Here is a 16879-nt window from a genome sequence, read left to right as displayed (position 1 = left end):
AACAAGGAAGAGTCACTACAGAATACCCAAATAAGCACAAATAAGGACTCACGGTCATGCTAGACACCGGTGTATTGATACTCGTCACCATGCCTATACACCGTACTCAACATTTAGCAATTAGCATATAATACTCTAATCCTATTCCCTCAAGCCAAAGTTAGATCAAACACTTACCTCGAATGCTCCAAACTCAACTCAAGCCTCTAGTATAGCTTTACCCCTCGAATTCGGCTCCAACTCAGGCAAATCTATAAAATAATGACTTTACAATATTAATAATAGCTAAACAAACTAAACCCAATGCCTAAATATGAATTTCTAAGCCTTCTTCCCAAAATTCCAAAAATCGACCCCGGGCCCGCTTGGTCAAAACACGAGGTTCGAACCAATTCCATGTTCCCCATTCCCCCACGAGCCCGGATATACAATTATTTTCAAATTCGACCCCAAAACGAGGTCTAAATCAAAGAAAATCGATAAGCCCTAACTCTACCCTTTTCCCCCAATTTCAACCCTAGATTACATGATTTAGGTTTAGAAACTCATTAATTAATAAAGGAAGATGAAGGAAATGAGTGGGAATTTACTTACCCAAGAAGCTTTGGTGAAGAAGTGCTCAAAAATTCGCTCAAGAGCTGTGGAGAAGAAGAACTTGTGTGAAATATGGACTAAATCCCGTCATTGTTCTGTTTTGGGGTATTTAAAATCACTGGGCAAAAAAATGCCCTTTGCGTTCGCGGGAAGGGGGCCGCGTTCGCGAAGGGTAGATGGGTCAAGGCATCGCGAATGCGAGATGCTAGCCGCGATCATGTAGAAGAATGGGCTGGGGGTCCAAGACTTTGTTATACGCGAACGCGTGAGGGACCACGCGAACGCGATTAGGGAAATGGCAAAGCTACGCGTTCGCGAACTGTGGAATGCGAACGTGAAGAAGGAATTACTGGGGCCCTTAATTTGGCTTAGGCATTCGCGAGGTTAAAGACGCGAACGCGAAGGAGGAAGACACAGAGCTACGCGAACACGAGGGGAAGAGTGCGAACGCGAAGAAGGAAATCCCTGTGCACAAACACTAGATTTTCTGCAACTTTTTACTAAGTTCAAAACACCTCGAACCACCTCCGAATCACTCCCGAGCCCTAGGGGCTCCTAACCAAACACACACACTAACTAAACAACCTCATACGAACTCAACCGTGCGATCAAATCGCCAAAATAACATCAAAATCAATGAATTAAATCTCAAAATCATCGCTTTTTCATCAAACTTCATAAACTTTCATTTTTAGATATTAAGGCCCGAAACACGTCAAATGACGTCCGATTTCAACCAAATTTCACAGAAAGCGCTTAAACCACATATAAGACCTGTACCGGGGGCCGGAACCAATATACGGGCCCGATACCCACACGTTCTAATCAATTTCCTTTTCAAATTTCTATATTAATTTCTGAAAAACAATTTCACAGAAAAATTCATTTCTCGGGCTCTCGACCTCAGAATTCGACTCCGGGCATATGCCCGAGTCTCATATTTTTCTACGGACCCTCCGGGACCGTCCAATCACGGGTCCGGGTCCGTTTACCCAAAATATTGACCAAAGTCAACTTTATTCATATTAATATTAAAATTCATCAATTTTTACACAGAATTTATATTTAAGCTTTCCGGCTACGCGCCCGGACTGCGCACGCAAATCGAGGCAAGCCTAAATGAGGTTTTCAAGGCCTCGGAAGCACGGAATGAAAGAGAAACAGGTGATGACCCTTTGGGTCGTCATATATTATCCCGCTACAAGTTGTAGTAATAGAAGATATTAAATCTTTTCTTTATTTATAGTCTCAATATAATCAACCGCTTTCGCGTATACTTTGGAAACTGAATAAGTTTCTATGAGACTTACTACAGTACAATACCTTATTGGTAATTAAATGTATTTCTCCAAAATAGTATAATTGGCTCTTGCAGAGTTCTCAATTAATTTTGTAGTACCACATATTCATCAACACCCACATGGTGAATATCTCTTTTAAAGAGAAAGTTATACCATTATGGTTTTGGTCAAAATTATATGCAAGATCTGTTTCTTGCATTACCGTTGTCTTTTAACAATCACAATGCCAAAATATTTTGGCGTACAATAGGTACGTGACTAATGTCCATTCATGACATAATAATGACATTGTTTTCTTATATCTTCTCAAACCTCCTTTTAGAGGTGAGTGTGGTATATTCACTACCACTAGCACATTCATATTCTTCCAAGAATTAATATGTATCATAAATCAGATGTTTTCACATTCACATCATGAATGGACCATAGTCATCTGTATGTGCTTTACGAAATCTTATGTCAAATCGATGACAAATATTACTTTCATAAAGTGAAGGATTATTTTGAGAATCCTTATTGTTCTCATTACCACAATGATGATGATTATAATTTCGTCTAACCACGTCCATATCCATTGATACATTCACAGTAATAATTTTGTCTTCTTTCAGACATATCACATACTGCTATCACATTCTCTTAAGGGAATGAGAATGGAGCAAATTCAATGGGACGGGTTTTCAATTCTTTTCCCACAGTAATACATGAATTTGATCATGACAAGACATAGAAATTTTACCACTTCAGGTGGTTATAATTTATTACAAACTCCATTAGAGTTATAATCAAACTTTGTTGTCTTTGCTTGTATATAAAATCAAATTATAGAATTTCAAGAATTTAAAAGAGAAAAATAAAGTAAAAATTCTTACCTTAAATCTAAAATTTAATCATGAAGGAAGTTCATGGAATAATTGACAATCATTATGCTCAATCCCAAAGCTTCTGCTCAATTGGTTAGAGTCTCGTGCTGATAACGTGTTATAAAACAATAAAAGAAGAAGAAGAGTATTGCAGAGAAAAGTAGAGGGAGAGAATTCTTATTGATTTGGGATGAATTACAATGGAATAGAACCCTCTATTTATAGGGAGAGGTTGACTTAGCCACCAAGTAATAAACCCTAGAATCTCTCGAAATATACCCATTCACCATAAATAAAATTCTATTTATAACAGAGAATAATATATAGATAAATCTATTTCTTACTACATCATTAATGTAACCTTGTTTGTCTAGGTGTTTTTGTTTTATCAAATACCTACCATATTCATGTGTATATTTCCGCATCTAGTATGCACATACAAGTAGTCACAAACTTCTCGATGGGCAAAATTAATTGATGTAAAGTTCTTGTCCTTTTGGGTGGAATATAGCTTTACATTCTGCCCCAACAACTATAGCTGAAATCTTTTCGATTTAACAAAATGTGGTATTTTTGAGTGGCCAAAAGCACATTATTCAGGTTTGGCGTTTTCTTTAACACAAATAAAATAAATGAAGTAAAAGTACCAAAATTTCGTATAATTTCTCTCCAAATCCTAAAAGCAGTTGAGTTATCAAACAACAGGAGAATAGAGCTTAATCATTACATCGGGCAAAATAAAAATAAAAAAATAGAAAGTCCAACAAATTAAAGGAAAAAAATATGAATATTCATTCAATAATGTAAAATGAAGATTCTTTCAAAACTTGCCTTATCATATTCACATTCTGATAGTAACATATCATCTTCTTATTTCCTCACATTTGCAAAAAAAAAAAAAAAAAAAAAAAAAAAAAAAAAAAAGAAAAGAAAAAGAAAAAGAACTGATCGATAACTCAATGTTGCTTGATGACCCATTCAAAGATAACGTCAATAGCATTTATCAACCAATGTAATAGCTCATTGGCTAAAAAAAATATAGGTTAATTTTATACTACCTCCAAATGCAATTTCATACCTTTTTCATGTGACAGAAGAGTTCCAATAATTACACTTTAGGATAATTAGAAAGTGTGCCAAGTCAATTATAATAATCTTAAAATATTTTAATCAAAGAACCACAAAATTTGTTGAAATGTCGGAGAAGCAAACTTGGAAAGTTTTTCTTGAGTGGCTCACTAACTGCAAAGAAAAATCAAGGAGAAGTTTAGTGCTAATTTTTCATAGATCCACCAGAGAGGAGACTTAAAGAGTCAAAACAGATCTTGACGAATTGAGAAGTAGCAAGTAGCGAAAGAAATGAAACATACAGATTTGTAGACATATCAGACTTGTCTTTGCTTTCAGAATGCATTTGTTTTGCTCTCTTTTTCTTTTTGACTTTTCCAAGTATTAGATTTATCATCACAAACATATTATATTTCTCTGAAGAGAAAGTAAAAAAATTTAGAACACCACCTACAAACATCATGCTACAGTAATGTAATATGCTTTACTTATACGCAACATTCCAGTAAAAATATATTAGCCCTCCATCTTGCACCAAGAAACAATCGTAGAATGATTAATTAAGCGTCACCAGTTATGATTTTCAATGACCGCGGAATGTCCTAGCAAGGTTAATAATTCAGCGTACAACCATTCATCAGTCTTGTTTAACACTTCTTTATTTTAAGTAAACACTAAAGAATGAATAAGGTTATATAACTGGAAGAACAAATAAAAGAAAAACAGAAGCCACTACAGATATAGATGTAAAACACCATGAAAGTAAGATATTAGATATACTGGTATTTCTATTAGAATCTTCTATAGATACATGATGCAATTTTGTAACTGCAATTTTGATACTTCAAAGTTTTTATAGATAATTCAATTTGTAGTAATTAACCGCAAAGCTTACTTAAAAAAGGTACCCATGGAGAACATAGAAGCTAAAAAAGGCAGGAAGCACGGAAAACAAACCTAAATGGGGATCTCAGGCAACAGGAATCTCAGAAGAAAAAGCAGAGGATTAGCGAAGCAGATAGAGAAAAACAAAATTACATAAATAAATAAATAATTCAATCATTCTTTACAAAAAAGCAATCATATTAGATAGAGATCAAGATGAAGCTGAGATGAAAACAAATGGAAGATGAAAATACCTGTTGGTTAACATTTAGAGATATAAACAAAGTATATTTTGCTGAGGAATCATCCACTCCAGAACAAAAGACTTAGAGAATTGTCTTGTAGTAAGAAACATCACATGATTGCATTTTGAATGATTTCATCGTAAACTATGTTACAGGTAGGATGATTATCATCGCTAGTCGGAGTGGGAGGTCGAATCAACAATGTCACACATTTCGAACTCGGGAAAATGCATAAGTACACCTATACCCGGATTCCCAACAGCACACTTTTTCTTTGCGGAAATCCTATTACCCCCCTAAACTTATTTTAAATGGAATTATTTGCACCCTTAACGCTGACGTGGCAGAGTGTGTGTATTTCACTCTGAGAAGCAAGAAAAAACGATTTTCAAATAAATTTTTTTCTTTTTTACTTTTTTTCTTACTTTTTTTTCCTTTTCCTTTTCCTTTGTCTTTGTCTTTTTCTTTTTTCTTTTACTTTTTTTTCGTTTCTTCTCTAATTCCGGCTGATATTCATTCACCGGCGACTTTGTCTAACCGTTCTTCTTCCATTTTTTCTTTTCACACACAAACTAAACTCTCAAAAAGATCTATTCATAAGCAAAGCAAAATACACTCAGATTTGGGGGAAAAAATTCATCATCGGAAAACTTTCCCACACCGGAAAGAAAATGATGTATTGAAATTTTAACTGAAAAAGATTTTCTCAGCTTATATTCAGTTTTATTTCTTTTGCTCTTCCTCCCCACACATAAACTATACTTTCAAGAAAATCTTTTATATATATAAAAGAAAACACACTTAGATCGGAATAGAAATATCGCCGAAAAAAAAAATTCGCCGAAATAAATGGTGTTTGTGAAATTCCGACGACCACCATTTTATGCCGCCGGTGACCAAAACAAAAGGAAAGAGAATGAAATCACCAAAAAAAAAGTGAGAATAATAAGAAATAAGAAAAAATGATAAGAAAAAGAAGAAAGAATAAAAAAAGTACTAGAAATACATGTGGGAGCGCGTGTAGCTCACCACTTGCCAAGAATTTGGTTGCCAGCGTTAAGGGTGCAAAGAATTACATTTAAAATAAGTTTAGGGGGTAATAGGACTCCCGCAAAGAAAAAGTGTATAGTTGAAAATCCGGGTATAGGTCAGAGGGTACTTATGCATTTTCCCGATTAAAAAAGAAAATTGGGTTCCATATATTAAACTCAGTTGCTCTCAGAAGTTAATAAATCTCAAGAGTTATATAAATGGCGCAACTAAGAGAGTCCCGAACTATCTCATCCTCCAGCAATTTAATTTTAAGGGCAACAACTTTTTGTGTATGTTTCCTCATCAGTTTATTAGGTATACTCATTGATGAAGGTAATATTGGGAAATTTATGCTCCACAGTAAGTTTGTTGGACAGCCACTAAGATCACAATATTTATATATAAATATAATTATCAAATTTCACATAGTTAAAGTAACATACATACTTTGTACGCATAATCATTCTAGAATTAATCGTTGTACAAATATGAGTCTTACAAAAGGAGATGTTACTAAATATGCATGTTGTACAGATTGAAATGTACAGACCAAAGTATTCTGTTTCTCTCAACTTCTGCTTTCCTGCAGATTTTTATAAAGATTCTCCCAATTCCTTAGGAAGTTTTTTGGCTCATTTAACTTCCTCTTATTTTTTTGTGCATCCTCCTTGCTTGTGGAATTTATATATGCAGAATAAAAATTACACAGCATCAGAAGGCAAACTAATTAAGCTCCATAGTGGAGTAGACCTTCCTTTTTCTGCACTTTAAGGCAAACTAATTAAGCTCCATAGTGGAGTAGACCTTCCTTTTTCTGCACTTTGTACTCGTGAGTCTACTGAATGCCCACCGCTAATTGCAAGAGAACACATTTATTGAAGGACTCTTGAGCACTATCGGTGTTGTTGCATCATGCAATCCTAGCTTCCGTGGTTTTCTATATCACAAGGAGCAATCTGATGAATGGCTTCTAGAACGATTATCTGTGTGGTTCATTCTTTGCTTGCTCAGCTAAAAATCAATTGACGTCAGAATTGAAGATGAAAAAAGATGATAATGTGATCAAAATTACCTTGATTTAATAAACCTTCAAATATTTTTCATAGCTTTTTCCCTTCAACAGTATATGCCAAGCGAAGAGAGCAATTACTGTACGTGTTAAAGAGAAAGCAGATTTCGGCTGACCATTTAAATCCATTTGAGTAGAGTAGAATCCAACTTCCAGTTTTTCCTTGTTATACTTATTTCTTTTGCACATATTGTACATAAAATTATCTTATTATAACATGCACAATTTGTATATAAAAGTCCCTTTGTAATTTTTATCTATTTTGCTCATGTACAGAAAATATCAAGAAGTCAGACTCTTCATGTTTTGTTGATCTGGAACATCAACTGCAGATGTGCATGTATTAATTTGATATCCATGGTTAATAATGAAATACACTTTTGACTTTAATTAATCCCTTGCCATCCAAATGGACTATTGAAAAAGTATAGGCGACAAAGTTTGCAATAATGCTCATGCAGGTTGAGACATCAAGCTTGTTCTGTGGCGAAGGAACTGAATGGAACCTGAAACTATTACTTTCTCATCTCTTTCATTTTCAAGTATTTGAATAGTTTTTTGGAAACTTTTCTGAAGAAAATTTTCAGACGTGCTTGTTGAGAAATATTCTAAGAAACAATCGTCTTTGATAGTTTTTTAGAGCGATATTGTAGTTATTACCTCAAAACAACACTTGAGTTGTTTCGTCTTTAACGGTTCTGATTTAATTTTTACATAACTAAACCAAATGCAATGTAGTTTCCTACAACAATAAAAACTGAAGGTACCTGCATCGACGCCCTTCTGATTTCTCGATTCAAAATACTGAACATGTGCATATCTTCAAGGGTTATCCTGTCCAACACAGATAACTTCGCATGTTAATAATGGATGCGAGTAATTAATGTTTAACCCAAAAACTGATTTAGAATCAACAATTGAATTATATTATAAGGCCTCTAGTATAGCAAACAGATTTGTCCAAAGTACGTTTAATGAAATAAAAACTATAATGATGCAGGAAGAAGTAATAACGAAATGAAAAGATTTTTATTGAATGTTGCCCCTCGATGTGGCTACGCAAGAATACAGTACAATCCTTCAAGCATATATTTGAATTGATAACTTGCAAGATACTACATATAGTCTGGTGTGTGTAATCCAGAGAGTATACTACAAGCACATGAAGTAAAGTATTTATAGCTTATGTGGGATGTGACCTTTTCGAGTTTCACGCCTACACGTTGCATACGTTAGCCACTAGTGGCGAGACCCTCGCTAGCCATAACCGTGCACAGACTGTGATCTTGGGAAGATTTTGGGTATCTTGAAGATCGGCACCAAAGGCGACAAGTCTGTTCCGACTACGTGCTTGGAAAACTCCCATCCGGTCACTTCTTTCTTCGGAGCCAAATAAATGATCCTGTCTGTTCACCAATTCTCTATCGGCTTTAGCTTTCATACTTCCAGTTCTCGAACCATTATTACTTATCCGGGTGAACCATTCTTGCAACGTGTTAGTTATCCGGATGAGCCATGTGTTGTCGTGACCGGAACTTGCCAATACAACTAAACCAACTGCAGTATAATTTCCATTTCATCGTAAAGGCAGTACATAATTATGCATGGAGAAACTTGTTCATGAACTTTAATTCAACATCATTCGGGGGTCTAAAATATACTTCCAAAACAATTTAAAGCGTGTACCAAATACAAAAATACTTGAGTAAAACCACAATCAGCAAACCAAGCAACGTTAATCCCGAATGAGAAAATCATAGGTAAATCCAGTTGTAAACCATAAATGAGAATCAAAACTAATTTGTATCATTTAAGTTTCTACAGTGGCTATGACAAACTAAAACATCCTAATTCAGTTTCCATGACAATCGCCTTGAAAATTTGATAAGGGGAACACAACTATACAACCATGAATCAAAAATAAAAAGAAAGCACATTGTTCCCTTGACAATGTACAATCAAAATTAGAAGAATACCACGTCAGTTACAGAAATCGAATCTAGAACTAAAGTGTTCCCAATTTTTGTGTATCCCATAATTAAAGCTGCAGTTTTTACTGAAGAACAACAGCTCAATACAAATAAAATATCAAAATTACTAACCTACTGTTATCAGTACGCGAAAATCAGAATATGAAATTCTCTTTTCAAGAAAATCGATCCAAAATTTAAAGGGGCTGAAAAGAATGTGGAATATACCTCATCCTCAAAAGTATAATCTCCACGCAGAGAACAAGAATTAGCAGAAATTGAAACTCCAAACCTGTAATCGCAAATGAAGAAGGGAGAACATAAAGCAAATATCATGTCAAAGATAAGGAAAAAGAGAAAGAAAAGTAACATGCATAGGAAGAGAAAAGGAATGAATGGACTGAAGAAGGAAAAATGGCAAATAGATACTCCATGAAAGATGAAAATCGGTGGAGTGGAGAAGGTGGAATCCAGTTGTTCGCCACACAAACAAAATTCAGAAACACGTGTCTATAGATGGATGATTTTTAGAAAATCATTAAATGAAGAATGGAAATGGGCTGCTAAAAGAGAATGGCAATACACGTGTCAAACAGAAAAAAGACCAAAAAATGCAATAACCAATCAAATAGAGACGAATTATCAGTACAATATAGATAACATATTGTACAATTTGTCACTGCTGCGTTCGTACACATTGGCCATTGTTGATTTTCATACGCATATTAGTAATTATATCTAATTTGCACATGTATGTTTGAAAATAGATAATTAGGTGCATGATTTTGGATATTTGATGAAAATCTGGTACTTTTGGGTAATCAACTCTAATTAGTTTTTTCCTCTTCAGTTTTGATATTCCCAAAACAGATTATATAATTGAAATTTTCTGTTCTTTCTCTCTTTGATGATCAGTTAACCAATGTTCATTTAACCGAGTGTTCAAATCTGGCTGTGGGGGTAAGTTTTTTTAGTATGATAGTTCATTTTAAGTGAAGTATGCTTTATATCATGTGCTTTTCTTAGTTTTTTTAATAATTAAGCGGGTAGTTCTGGAAAGTAAATTGTTTTCTTCTGCTTTTTTCACTACCAAAAAACAGTGTTATTAGAGCGGTTAATTTGGCGTATAACGGCGGTTCAAAACCGCCACAAAAGACTAAGACTTCCGTTCGCCAGTAATATATTGCGGCGGTTTTTCAAAAACTGCCATAATCTGACATTTGATTAAGCGGCGGTTTCCAAATTGCATAATACGGCGGTTTGGAACAGCCCGAATTGTGTTCCCATATTGTACTACTGTTTCAACTGGCGGTCAAACCCGCCACAATTGTGTTCCGTTATCTTATTACTACTTATTTGTCTTCTTATATTTAACCTTCTTTATCATACTAATGTATCGAAACATGTCAGATAACTATAGAATAATTTTGACACAAATACAAGCCATCAATTAAGTAAAATATATATTATTAAAAAAACAAGTATAGGTACTTCAATATTACATCACCAGATAAACTAAAATTCCAATGAATTGTTCAACAACAAAAAGAATCATAGTCAATTATTGCAACATTTTTGAATGAGCACTCGGTGTAATCTGCATTGAGTCTGCCTTCTTAACATCAGCTAAAAATACCAGAAATGTCATGTATATTTATCCAAACAGAGCTGCTATTTTGGGGGATCTTTTTAACTAATTTTTAAACTCATCTTCATATTCCGGAATATCTTTTCTCGGATATCTTTCCTCAGAAGCTCTATTTCTTGTTTCCTGCATAAAAAAGTTAGATCACATAAAGAAGTTAAATTTCGGAGAGTGTTTTACAAGAAGCAGACACTCTTTTAGTCTAACTCTAACTCCTAGCAGTGACACCATATAACTCATAAAATACATAAAAGTTGTTGATCAGACTCAAAGTAAATATGGATGTCAATTCAACTGGAAACTCAAATAAAGCTAACCAACAACTGACTCAATTGCGTGACTTGGCAGACTAAAGAAATTGAAAAAAGATTCTGCATATCACAGTCCTGATTATGTTAACTTCTGCTCATAGTGTATTCTCTCGACACACCTCAAGAAAACTACTTAAACTTCAATTGAGTATCAAATTTCTATCTAGCAATTTACAGAACAAGGTATCAATCATATTTCTCAAGCCTCTTATCTCTAAAGAAAACAAGGATGTCGAGCAATCTGCCAATTCATATATATCTCGTAAACTAACTCAGTTCTCTAAATGATGATCATTTTGATTTAACATCAAAATAATAAGGCCGAAGAGCCTCTGAATCAAATATGCAAATCAGAATACCGAGGTCCAAACTATGGAAAAGAATAGAAAATAAAAAGCTACATGCTCTTTCTATATGTCACCAACTAACTTTCTTGACAAGTCATGTTTTGTCAATAACACAAAGATATAGAAAGACGTCAAAAAACTATTAACACCTCACATGTACAATAAAAACAGAAGAAATATTTTTTATAACATTAAGATATCGAACAACTTTCAAAAAACTATTATCACCTCATAAGTAAAATAAAAACAACGAAATATACGATCATTTGATTATTTTCATACAGTACATGATGCATATCTAATGTTCATATATAGTAGACTATAAAGTTCTTACCAACCTTTTGAAGCACATGATTAAGTCACTACGAATCACTAAAGAAAGTAGATCAGCTGGAGTTTGATTTATATGATTGATCTAAACAAAGATTAGAAACAAGAAATCATGTGCTTGTCTTCAATAGACTGCAAATAAGAACTTTATGGCCAATACTTCTAAATCAAAGTCTCATATAATCGGGCCGTATTTTATCCTAACATGTCAAACTTGGACGAAAATTCATTTTCTTTGACTTGCTTCCCCTCTCACATTCACGAATTTACTCATCACTTGTTTGAAATAGCATAATGCTTATAATCTCAAAATAATCCCATTCCCGAACTTACGTCGATTAACATACGAAAATGCGGGATGTAACACACGAAGCCACAATTGCACCAAATGCTCTCTCGAGCATGGGTTCTCACATGCAAATTTAACTACTTTACCAGAAAAATCGGTGTTATACACTGGAGGGGTGATGGTTTCACATGCCCCATAGCCTCTCCCAATGGATCCGCCCCTGTAACCAAACCTTCTCTATTAGAGAATTCACTTATCCTTGATTGAGTTTCCAAGGAGCTTATGATGTCTTGGGCACTAAGTAGAGCAACGCAGCAGGATATCACTGAACTAGAGGCGTATCCAGAATTTTAAAATTATGGGTGCACCATTTGAAAGTAGTAAAGGATTTGTCATGCTTTGAACTTCCGGAGCTATTTGTGAACTCACGGATGGCCGAGTAGTACTAGAACTTGGCTCACCATTTTTTGACTTTGTGAGAAATCTATCCATTTCAATGTTAAGGATTACCATCCATACAAAGTTAAACATTTACACTTTTATTCAATCTATCTTAATTCAAATAGAATAGTATGATTCAAATCATAGATTAATTGGATTTAAGGGACACAAATCAATTTTACTATATTAAATCCCATTTTTGGTTTCAAATTTTACTATCTTAATTCAAATAGAATAGTGAGGGTGAAACACACTTCATTCTTCACTTTTTTTCTAACTCTTCTTTTTTGGTTCTCCACGTGTTAATGTACACAGACCCTTCGTGTTCTTCTTTAGTTACCTTATTTTGCTTTCTTCTTCACCTTCTGTCTACTCTCTCTCTGGTAAGTACTTCCTCTACCACTTTCCTTTTTTTTTCTTCTCCTTTTCTACTGGCTTTTTGTGTTATTTGCTTTTCCTGTTCTTTTGAGTGTTATTGGTGACTTCGATTTTGTTTGCTACGGAAAAATTGGAAAATGGACTTGCTAATTTAGCTGATTCATCTATTTGGCCGTGGACACAATCAGACCCATATCTTGGCTTGGCAAACATTGGATGGTATGCGATTTGAGTCTTCTCTATCAGATGCAACAGGTTCTTTTGCAGGGTATCTTTCTCTCTCTCTCTCTCTTTTGTTGATAAAAATGTGTGGTATCCTTCTTTGCCCCATCAGAAACGCAGATTGATCCTCGCTAATGCAATTAGAAGTAGACTAGATGCATGTAGGAGTTTTACTATAAATACCCCATGTATTCTAGCCATTTGAATATAAAAAACCAAATCAAGTGAAATTAAGAAAAGTGAATGAAAACTATCATTCACAATATAAAAAAATTCTCTCTTTGATTTCCTCTTTGATCACTAATCTTCCTACCTCAATCCAACACAATCAGAGTTAGACTGCATCAAGACACTTTTAGTGAAAGGAATTTGGCAAATCCTCTTATCTTCCTAGAACTATCCTCATCTCTATACTAATTTGACAAAAGATATCTGGGTAGATTGACAAAAGAGCGATTTCGTTATGGACTTCTCACCTTCGTCGAAGTTTCATCTACAACAAAAGAGGCTAAGTGCCAAGGTAACAGGTGTATGGAAAAGAGTAGTACTACAAATAGTAATCTAAAGATAATTAGTGTAGCACTACAAACAGCTCACTCAATTCCTGCCGGATATGTTTGACTTGTTTCACATTTGTTCTTTAGCTAGACATGAACACGACACCATTGCAGGAGTCAATGTTCACTGATTCTAGATTGCTAAAAGATATTATTACTTCTGATACTTTTTACTCCAATATAAAACACACACACACATATATATAGGAAGTTGATAACAACAACAACAACAAACCCAGTTTGAACCCAACAGGTGGGGTCTGGGGAAAGTAGTCTGTACGCAGACCTTACCCTTACCTAATGCAGGTAGAGAAACTGTTTCCAATAGACCCTCGGCTCAGAAAGGGCAAATATATAGGCCGTTGATATGTAATAAATATATGAAGAAAAGAGATGTGTTGCAATAACATCAAAACTAATTCACTCTTTAGCCATACTATCGCACTAATAATATTAACGCAACCACTTAGTAACAAAGTACATTGTTGTATCTAAAGTGATGGCAAACACATTCAGGTCAAGTCCAATATGAATTTTTCCTCATAAAAATTTCTAAATTAACATAACTGAACATTGGTGTGCGTTAGTATATATAATCGAGATTTTACTGCTCAATAGTATAAAGTAAGTCTGACTTTCTAGCAGTCACACTTCTTCAAATACCTGGTGTGCGTTAGATCTGTAAATATAAAATAAATGTAATATGTAATTTCTATCTGACATTATTATTGTCTTGATGGCACCCATCTTACATGATGAAAATTCTAAAACTCAATTCAACAAAAGTCATAAGAGCATGCATATGCAGAAGTACCCAATAGACCAAGCAAGTAGCCAAAAGGTAAAGTTGAATCTCACCAGAAAAAGTAGTAGAGCGAGGCAAGAACAAAGACCCTAACACTCGAGTCGAGCAACCAAATAACAGAATTTCCACACCGCATATTCGAATATACACTCATAGTAACAGAAGCCAATTGGTAAATTATTATTATGGCTGTTATGACCCGTTACAATATCCATTGTTATTCCCAGATGGTCAAAATAGTTGACATTGTGGTTTTTAAAAATTTAAAAATATATAGTCATTCAAATCACCAAATTCACTGCGAATATGAACAACTGCCAAGTATAATAAACATGACTTCAATCGATGGGCTACTTGGTATGGAATCTGAAGTTTTATCAAAAGGAAAAAGGAAAAGAGAAACTGTTTCTTGCCGTAAATATTATTGTTACAAAATTCAAATAAGAGAGAACGAAGCAAATGAAACTTTACTTTCTCGATGGGTATTTCAACAGTACATTGTTGACCAGTACAAAGAACTTGAGACACAAAGACTAGATTTTTTTTTTCTTTTAACCAAGATTTATTCAGAACTGCAGTACTACAAGGGATTCTTGATTTGTTAAGACAAGGAGAAAGAGATGCCTCAAATATTGGAAAAAAGAATATTCTTCCTGTTAGTTTGATTGAAGGACCAAGAGATATGCATCGGTGATATATGGATGCTATTGCATTAGTACAACGTTATGGAAAACCTGATATATTTTTGACAATGACATGCAATCCTTCTTGGCCTGAAATAAAAAAATATTTAGTACCATCTGAAGAAGTTCAAAATAGGCCTCATCTAATCAGCCAAGTATTTAGAGCAAAAGTATAAGAACTTAAAGCAGATAAATTAAAAAAGAATATTTTTGGAAAAGGTGCAGCTTTTATGTATACTATAGAATTTCAAAAGCGTGGACTCCCACATGCTTATTTTCTGATTATACTTGCACATAAATACAAATTATTAACACCAGAGGCTTATGATAAATTTGTTTGTGCTTAACTACCCGATCGCAAAATCGATTCCTCTTTATATTTGCTTATGACTAAACACATGATTCATGGACCTTGTGGCTATCTATATCCTTCCAATTCTTGCACGAAAAGAGACCGTTGTAAGTTTAAATATCCTAAAGAACTTGCAGAACAGACAACAAAAGGAAAAAATTCATATACTATCTACAAAAGACGACAATTAGAGACACCGGTAGAAGTTAGAGGATATAATATTGATAATTCTTGGGTTGTTCCTTACAATCCCTTTTTGCTTAAGAAATTCAATTGCCATATTAACATTGAAATATGTTCTGACATTGAAGTTGTCAAGTATCTTTATAAATACATCTGTAAAGGTCATGACAAAATTGCATTTTCAGTGCACGGTAATGATACAAATGTTCATATAGATGAAATAAAAGAATACCAATCAGCTAGATGGGTCTCTCATCCAGAGGCAGCATGGCGTCTATTTGCTTTTCGTATAAGTGAAATGAGTTTTTGCAACTTCAGCTACACGTTGAGGGACAACAATTTGTATCTTTTAAAAGTACCCAAAATGTACATCAAATTGTAAATAATCCCATGACAAGAAAGACGATGTTAACAGAATTTTTTGTAATGAATAGAACCAATAAAGATGCTAAAGCTCTAAATGTATTATATAAAGAGTTCCCAGATTATTTTGTATGGTCACCAAGTGACAATATGTGGTCACGTCGGCAACGAGGTACTGCTATTGGAAGAATTGTAACATATCATCCAACCGAAGGAGAAAGATATTATCTAAGGCTACTTTTAATGAATGTAAGAGGACCTAAATCATATGCACATCTTTGCAAAGTCAATGGAAAATAATTTCAAGAATACACATGTATTTATTCCAAGAATACCATTGTTATCATCAAATGATGAAAAATTGCCTTAATTCAAGAGAACACAATTTCCAGTAAGATTTTGCTTTGCTATGACTATAAATAAAGCGCAGGGTCAGACATTAGATTTTATGGAAATTTATTTGCGCGAACCTGTATTTTCCCACGGCCAACTTTATGTTGACTTATCTAGAGCAAAGAGTTCGAAAGGGAAAATGCATAAGTACCCCCCCAATCTATACCCGGATTCCCAACTACACACTTTTTCTTTGCGGGAATCCTATTACCCCTCTAAATTTATTTTAAATGTAATTATTTGCACCCTTGACGCTGACAACCAAACTCTTGGCAAGTGGTGAGCTACACGCGCCCCCACATGTATTTTTAGTACTTTTTTTATTCTTTCTTCTTTTTTCTTATCCTTTTTTCTTATTTCTTATTATTCTCATTTTTTTTTGGTTATTTCATTCTTTTTCTTTTTGTTTTGGTCAACGGCGGCATAAAATGGTGGTCGTCGGAATTTCACAAACACCAATTTTTCCGGCGAATTTTTTTTTTTCCGGCGACAGATTTTTATCCCGATCTAAGTGTGCTCTGTTTTATATATATATATATATATATATATATAT

At 34.2% G+C, this 16879-nt stretch overlaps 2 long non-coding RNA genes across 5 annotated transcripts in view; both read right to left on the bottom strand.

The window, feature by feature from the left end:
• Window positions 1-6417: 6417 nt before the first annotated feature.
• Window positions 6418-9554, bottom strand: LOC109214829. Of its 2 annotated transcripts, XR_002066269.1 has the most exons (4): window positions 9457-9554; window positions 9256-9319; window positions 8257-8614; window positions 6418-7891 (listed from the first exon to the last, which is right to left on the bottom strand). It is a non-coding gene; the product is annotated as an uncharacterized LOC109214829 (long non-coding RNA). The 2 variants fall into 2 exon arrangements; XR_002066268.1 differs by lacking the exon at window positions 9457-9554 and having other exon boundaries at window positions 9256-9450.
• A 966-nt stretch (window positions 9555-10520) lies between these two features.
• LOC109214826 overlaps window positions 10521-16879 on the bottom strand; it is a 21501-nt gene continuing 15142 nt past the window's right edge. The window contains exons 5-6 of one of the 3 annotated variants that reach the window (XR_002066259.1): window positions 15803-15888; window positions 14794-15125 (exon numbers count right to left, since the gene is read on the bottom strand). This is a non-coding gene — a long non-coding RNA (uncharacterized LOC109214826). Of the gene's footprint in view, window positions 10799-14793; window positions 15126-15802; window positions 15889-16879 lie in introns of those variants that run through there. The other 2 variants (XR_002066260.1, XR_002066258.1) reach the window with 2 other exon arrangements.

The sequence above is a fragment of the Nicotiana attenuata genome, unplaced genomic scaffold (genome assembly GCF_001879085.1).
Source record: "Nicotiana attenuata strain UT unplaced genomic scaffold, NIATTr2, whole genome shotgun sequence".
Classification (NCBI taxonomy): domain Eukaryota; kingdom Viridiplantae; phylum Streptophyta; class Magnoliopsida; order Solanales; family Solanaceae; genus Nicotiana; species Nicotiana attenuata.
Note: the sequence above shows the minus strand (reverse complement) of the source record. Positions and strands in the feature narration are given on the sequence as shown.